The following is a 7,500-nucleotide window of genomic DNA, read 5'->3' as shown; positions in this document are numbered from 1 at the left end:
GCAGCCACGCGGCGTGCAGCGTTCGATTTACGCGGGTGCGTACGGTGGTCGACGACTTGCAACAACGTCACGGGTGGTCGGTTAGACGAAATGCGCTCGGGGTTGCCCGGGTAGACCGCGGTCGGTGGGACGGGAGAAGATTTGTTCATGTCGGGTGAAAAAAAAAATTACCAGATGGTAATAAGGACAGTGTGCATGTTGTATTATCACTGTCCCAATCCGCGCGCGCCCGGTGGTCGGTGTCGTAGGTGGTCGGCCGCACTGCTACGCGGGACCGCCTGGCGGCCGGCTAGCGGGACGCGATTTGCGTCCCGCCCGCGCAGGCGGCCATTTTTTTTCGTGCCGTGCAGCCACGCGGCGTGCAGCGTTCGATTTACGCGGGTGCGTACGGTGGTCGACGACTTGCAACAACGTCACGGGTGGTCGGTTAGACGAAATGCGCTCGGGGTTGCCCGGGTAGACCGCGGTCGGTGGGACGGGAGAAGATTTGTTCATGTCGGGTGAAAAAAAAAATTACCAGATGGTAATAAGGACAGTGTGCATGTTGTATTATCACTGTCCCAATCCGCGCGCGCCCGGTGGTCGGTGTCGTAGGTGGTCGGCCGCACTGCTACGCGGGACCGCCTGGCGGCCGGCTAGCGGGACGCGATTTGCGTCCCGCCCGCGCAGGCGGCGCCATTTTTTTTCGTGCCGTGCAGCCACGCGGCGTGCAGCGTTCGATTTACGCGGGTGCGTACGGTGGTCGACGACTTGCAACAACGTCACGGGTGGTCGGTTAGACGAAATGCGCTCGGGGTTGCCCGGGTAGACCGCGGTCGGTGGGACGGGAGAAGATTTGTTCATGTCGGGTGAAAAAAAAATTACCAGATGGTAATAAGGACAGTGTGCATGTTGTATTATCACTGTCCCAATCCGCGCGCGCCCGGTGGTCGGTGTCGTAGGTGGTCGGCCGCACTGCTACGCGGGACCGCCTGGCGGCCGGCTAGCGGGACGCGATTTGCGTCCCGCCCGCGCAGGCGGCGCCATTTTTTTTCGTGCCGTGCAGCCACGCGGCGTGCAGCGTTCGATTTACGCGGGTGCGTACGGTGGTCGACGACTTGCAACAACGTCACGGGTGGTCGGTTAGACGAAATGCGCTCGGGGTTGCCCGGGTAGACCGCGGTCGGTGGGACGGGAGAAGATTTGTTCATGTCGGGTGAAAAAAAAATTACCAGATGGTAATAAGGACAGTGTGCATGTTGTATTATCACTGTCCCAATCCGCGCGGCCCCGGTGGTCGGTGTCGTAGGTGGTCGGCCGCACTGCTACGCGGGACCGCCTGGCGGCCGGCTAGCGGGACGCGATTTGCGTCCCGCCCGCGCAGGCGGCGCCATTTTTTTTCGTGCCGTGCAGCCACGCGGCGTGCAGCGTTCGATTTACGCGGGTGCGTACGGTGGTCGACGACTTGCAACAACGTCACGGGTGGTCGGTTAGACGAAATGCGCTCGGGGTTGCCCGGGTAGACCGCGGTCGGTGGGACGGGAGAAGATTTGTTCATGTCGGGTGAAAAAAAAATTACCAGATGGTAATAAGGACAGTGTGCATGTTGTATTATCACTGTCCCAATCCGCGCGCGCCCGGTGGTCGGTGTCGTAGGTGGTCGGCCGCACTGCTACGCGGGACCGCCTGGCGGCCGGCTAGCGGGACGCGATTTGCGTCCCGCCCGCGCAGGCGGCGCCATTTTTTTTCGTGCCGTGCAGCCACGCGGCGTGCAGCGTTCGATTTACGCGGGTGCGTACGGTGGTCGACGACTTGCAACAACGTCACGGGTGGTCGGTTAGACGAAATGCGCTCGGGGTTGCCCGGGTAGACCGCGGTCGGTGGGACGGGAGAAGATTTGTTCATGTCGGGTGGTCGGGTGAAAAAAAATTACGTAGCACTGTTACGCGCGTCCTAACGTCGTTTACGATGAACACGTATTATTTTCCAGTCGACCGTCCACGGTGGTCCGTCGAGCCGGGGTAGGTCGCATGCGGGCAGCCCGGACGTCGACGTTGCACGGGGTTTCGAAACCGGAGTTTTTGGATCGCGATTTTTTCCAAACCCAATAACTCGTTAACGGTCGGTTTTCGGTGGACGAACCAAAGAGGTGATCTCGTCGGGCGCACCGAATACTATCAGGAATAGTAGGTCCGACGGACGTGATGCGATTTTTAAATATTTTTCGATTGTGCGATTGTGGCGGGGGTATTAGTGTTCGGGTGGGGGGAACCGATACGCGCGCCGATTGCGGTAGTTGACGGGCGCGCGTCCACTGTTGCACGAGCGACGCTACGCCATTACGGGTGGTCGGTTAGACGAAAATGTATTATCACTGTCCCAATCCGCGCGCCCGGTGGTCGGTGTCGTAGGCGGTCGGCCGGTACTGCTACTCGGGACCGCATGGCGGCCGGCTAGATTTGCGTCCCGCCATTTGTTTTCGTGCCGTGCCGCCAAGCGGCGTGCGTACGGTGGTCGACGACTTGTAACAACGTCACGGGTGGTCGGTTAGACGAAATGCGCTCGGGGTTGCCCGGGTAGACCGCGGTCGGTGGGACGGGAGAAGATTTGTTCATGTCGGGTGGTCGGGTGAAAAAAAATTACGTAGCACTGTTACGCGCGTCCTAACGTCGTTTACGATGAACACGTTTTATTTTCCAGTCGACCGTCCACGGTGGTCCGTCGAGCCGGGGTAGGTCGCATGCGGGCTGCCCGGACGTCGACGTTGCACGGGGTTTCGAAACCGGAGTTTTTGGATCGCGATTTTGTCCAAACCCAATAACTCGTTATCGGTCGGTGTTCGGTGGGACGAACCAAAGAGGTGATCTCGTCGGGCGCACCGAATACTATCAGGAATAGTAGGTCCGACGGACGTGATGCGATTTTTAAATATTTTTCGATTGTGCGATTGCGGCGGGGGTATTAGTGTTCGGGTGGGGGGAACCGATACGCGCGCCGATTGCGGTAGTTGACGGGCGCGCGTCCACTGTTGCACGAGCGACGCTACGCCATTACGGGTGGTCGGTTAGACGAAATGTATTATCACTGTCCCAATCCGCGCGCCCGGTGGTCGGTGTCGTAGGTGGTCGCCGCGTAGATTTGCGTCCCGCCACTTTTTTTCGTGCCGTGCCGCCAAGCGGCGTGCGTACGGTGGTCGACGACTTGTAACAACGTTAGGCGAAATGCGATTGTGGCGGGGGTATTAGTGTTCGGGCGGGGGATCCGATCGGGCGCGGATTGCGGTAGTCCACGGGCGCGCGTCCACTGTTACACGAACGACGCTACGCCATTAAGGTGGAAAAACCCGGGATTTTGTAAATTTGTGAGCGGTTCGGTCGTCGGCGTTGCAGCAGTCGACGGCCGGCCGCCGATCACGAACACCACAACAGCAAAGCCACGGGCGACGCCGAAGACGGCGCGTACACCTCGCGGCGCCCACCGGTCGCCGCCAACTGACGGTCGTCCACGTACGCGGGACACCGTCGGTTGAGTGGCCGGTCCGGTGAGAGCCGGCGGAAGGTGACACGCGTCCGCGTTTCGGCCGCCGACCCATCTCGCAATCCGAGTGGCGAAACTCAACCGGCGCCGCGCGTCCACCAGCCGGTGTTTGCGCGGCGCGCGCCAATCCACACCGATGACGACTCCCGTTACCGTTCCGCGTGTCACGAACACTCGACGCCAGAACATTCCCGCCGCGGCCGGCCATCGTCGCCGCGCCCGGCGGTCCGCCGGGGCGAAGCCACGGGACGGCGGACTTCGCGTCGCGTCCCGGCTTCCCCCTCGATCTCGGCTGGGGGCCGTTACGAATCGGGCGAGAGCCGGTCTCGGTACGCTCGCCGGGGACCCCGTGCACACACCGTCACCCGAACCCGGCGGTCGACCGTCACCCCGGTCCGTCTCGTCAACGTGTCGCACTCCGTGTGCCGACCACACCACACACACATTTTGTTGTTGTTGAACCGCGGTCGGTCGCGCGGCCGTGACCCACAGCGGTCCCGGCCACGCGATCGCCCTCGGCGTCGGCTCGCCGCCCCCTTCCGCGGGGCGTCGGACCGGCGCTCGGACGCACGCGTCCCAGGCCGCCACGCGCGTGGCGGTCGCGGGGCGCGGTAGCAGTAAACCCGAGATCCCTGGTTGATCCTGCCAGTAGTCATATGCTTGTCTCAAAGATTAAGCCATGCATGTCTCAGTGCAAGCCGCATTAAGGTGAAACCGCGAAAGGCTCATTAAATCAGTTGTGGTTCCTTAGATCGTACCCAAGTTACTTGGATAACTGTGGTAATTCTAGAGCTAATACATGCCGACAGAGTTCCGACCGTCGCGGCGCTCTCGGGCGTCGCGCGCGGGAGGAACGCTTTTATTAGATCAAAACCGGCCCGTCGCGGCGCGCTTCGTGCGCGTCCGATCGCGGCCCGCGCAAAGACCTGGTGACTCTGAATAACTTCGAGCTGATCGCACGGTCTCCGTACCGGCGACGCATCTTTCAATGTCTGCCTTATCAACTGTCGACGGTAGGTTCCATGCCTACCGTGGTGGTAACGGGTAACGGGGAATCAGGGTTCGATTCCGGAGAGGGAGCCTGAGAAACGGCTACCACATCCAAGGAAGGCAGCAGGCGCGCAAATTACCCACTCCCGGAACGGGGAGGTAGTGACGAAAAATAACGATACGGGACTCATCCGAGGCCCCGTAATCGGAATGAGAACACTTTAAAACCTTTAAACGAGGATCAATTGGAGGGCAAGTCTGGTGCCAGCAGCCGCGGTAATTCCAGCTCCAATAGCGTATATTAAAGTTGTTGCGGTTAAAAAGCTCGTAGTCGGATCTGTGTCTGGGCGGTGCCGGACCACCCTGGCGGTCCGGCGTGTCGCGGCCGGCCGTGCCGCGGGACCACGTGTCCCGTCGGCGCGGTCGCCGTCGCGCTCGTCAGCCGTCTCGGGGTGTTAGTTACCGGCACGTCGGCCGGACGTATTGTCGGCAGGCGGACACGTGTCTCGTGCTCCCGGCGCGCCGCGCGGCCACGCGTCGCGCGGCCGTCGGGGTTCGACGACGGCGGCCGCCTACTCCAATCTTGCTGCGCGGTGCTCTTCACCGAGTGCCGTCGGCGGGCCGACACGTTTACTTTGAACAAATTAGAGTGCTCAAAGCAGGCTCAAATCTGGCGGGGCGGCTTCACGGCCGTCTCGTCAAAAGGCCCTGAATACTGGTCGCATGGAATAATGGAACAAGACCTCGGTCCCGCGCATCTCCGCCCTTCGCGGGCGCGCGAAACCGCCCTCCGGGGCGTTTCCCGTGCGCGGGCCGCCGGGCCGCGGGCGCCAGTCGCCCGCGCGTCCCGCCGGGCCGGTTTTCGGGACCGGAGGTAATGATCAACAGAGACGGGCGGGGGCATTCGTACCGAGACGTTAGAGGTGAAATTCTTGGATCGTCTCGAGACGAACTGACGCGAAAGCATTTGCCAAGTACGTTCTCGTATGATCAAGAACGAAAGTTAGAGGTTCGAAGGCGATCAGATACCGCCCTAGTTCTAACTGTAAACGATGCCAGCTAGCGATCCGCCGGCGTTTCATTAACGACCCGGCGGGCAGCTTCCGGGAAACCGAAGCTTTTCGGTTCCGGGGGAAGTATGATTGCAAAGTTGAAACTTAAAGGAATTGACGGAAGGGCACCACCAGGAGTGGAGCCTGCGGCTTAATTTGACTCAACACGGGAAACCTCACCAGGCCCGGACACCGGAAAGATTGACAGATTGAGAGCTCTTTCTTGATTCGGTGGGTGGTGGTGCATGGCCGTTCTTAGTTGGTGGAGCGATCTGTCTGGTTAATTCGATAACGAACGAGACTCTGTCCTGCTAACTAGGCGGGTAAACCCGGGTCGGCGTGGGCGCGGCGCCGGCGGTTTCGGCCGTCTGCGTTCGCGTTCCCGTCGGCTCGGCCCGGTATCCCCGAACGCGTTCGCCCGTCGTCCACGGCGGTCGTCGGGCGCGGCCGCGCCATCCGCGTCCCGGCGTGCGGCGGGCGTGCGGGGGGTCGGGGGGCAACCTCCGGTCGCCGTGCGTCAGGTCGTGCGCTGGGCTCCGCGGTGAAGCGCGCCGCGTTCGCGGCCGTCGCCGGCGGATCACGATACGTTACTAGGGCTACCGCCGGCTCCCAGGAGCTTAAACTCTTCTTAGAGGGACAGGCGGCGGACGAAAATAGCCGCACGAGACTGAGCGATAACAGGTCTGTGATGCCCTTAGATGTTCTGGGCCGCACGCGCGCTACACTGAAGGAATCAGCGTGTGTTAACATTCCTGGGCCGACAGGCTTCCGGGTAACCCGCTGAACCTCCTTCGTGCTTAGGGATCGTGGCTTGCAATTTTTCCACGTGAACGAGGAATTCCCAGTAAGCGCGAGTCATCAGCTCGCGTTGATTACGTCCCTGCCCTTTGTACACACCGCCCGTCGCTACTACCGATTGAACGACCGCAGTGAGGTCTTCGGACTGGACGCGCGTTATTCGGCCCCCTCGGGGGCTGGGTCGTCGCGCGACCGGGAAGATGACCGAACTCGGCCGTTTAGAGGAAGTAAAAGTCGTAACAAGGTTTCCGTAGGTGAACCTGCGGAAGGATCATTAGAGACGGGCCCCGCGGCGCCGGCGACTCGCTTGCCGGTCTCGCGCGCGCCTAATCCGACCCCGTGGCCGCGTGCGCTCGCGCGCGACAACCGCGCACGGTTGTCGTCCGCCGACCGCCCGCGCGCCGCGACCCCCGACCGAGAGTCGACCGAAAGATGGTTACCGTCGTCGGAAGACGATTGTGTAAACGAAAAAAAAAAAAAAACAAACACCCGACCCCGAACGGCGGATCACTTGGCTCGTGGATCGATGAAGACCGCAGCTATCTGCGCGTCGTCGTGTAATCCGCAGGTTATACGAACATCGACCAGTCGAACGCACATTGCGGCCTCGGTGACCCGCGGGTCCCGGGCCACGCCTGTCTGAGGGTCCGTATACCGGATACTCGGCCAGACCGATGCGCCGGCACGGCAGGCGTCCGGCGGAGCGCGCGCGCCGCGTCCGGTCCTCACGGGGACCGGCGCCCGCGCGCCCGTCGGCCGCACGCCGCGCCCGCGCGAGTTTGGCGGCTCGACCGGGGAAAACGCGGGCTACCGCTCGCGGCTGCCCCCGGTCGTCCGCCCAAGTTGTGACGGCAAACAGTCACGGGTTCTCGCGCCGTCGAACGGCACGTCCCCGTCCGCCCGCCGCGCGAGAGCGCGGCCGGGTCGGCTGAGAGTCGTCCTCGAGACGCCACCTCTCCGGCAACCGAGAAGCGGACGCGGACCGTCGCCGCGCGGACGGAGCGCGGACCCGCGCACCAGTTACCACCACCACACGTACCACACACTTGTTCCGACCTCAGATCAGGCGGGACTACCCGCCGGATTTAAGCATATTAATAAGCGGAGGAAAAGAAAACAACCGTGATTCCCCCAGTAGCGGCGA

General features: G+C 62.0%; 3 non-coding genes across 3 annotated transcripts in view; all 3 read left to right on the top strand.

Annotated features, from left to right (window-relative positions):
* Window positions 1-4,145: 4,145 nt before the first annotated feature.
* LOC149053904 (small subunit ribosomal RNA) lies at window positions 4,146-6,633 on the top strand. Its single transcript, XR_016192463.1, has one exon. It is a non-coding gene; the product is annotated as a small subunit ribosomal RNA (ribosomal RNA).
* A 214-nt stretch (window positions 6,634-6,847) lies between these two features.
* Window positions 6,848-7,005, top strand: LOC149053903 (5.8S ribosomal RNA). The gene has a single exon (XR_016192456.1). It is a non-coding gene; the product is annotated as a 5.8S ribosomal RNA (ribosomal RNA).
* Window positions 7,006-7,408: 403 nt separating this feature from the next.
* LOC149053902 (large subunit ribosomal RNA) overlaps window positions 7,409-7,500 on the top strand; it is a 4,200-nt gene continuing 4,108 nt past the window's right edge. Inside the window, exon 1 of the ribosomal RNA XR_016192458.1 lies at window positions 7,409-7,500. This exon is cut by the window's right edge and continues 4,108 nt beyond it. This is a non-coding gene — a ribosomal RNA (large subunit ribosomal RNA).

This window comes from Diuraphis noxia, unplaced genomic scaffold (assembly GCF_037042655.1).
Source record: "Diuraphis noxia isolate RWA-SAM2 unplaced genomic scaffold, SU_Dnox_SAM2 contig0022, whole genome shotgun sequence".
NCBI classification, from domain to species: Eukaryota; Metazoa; Arthropoda; class Insecta; order Hemiptera; family Aphididae; genus Diuraphis; species Diuraphis noxia.
This window is presented reverse-complemented; position numbering and strand designations above follow the sequence as displayed.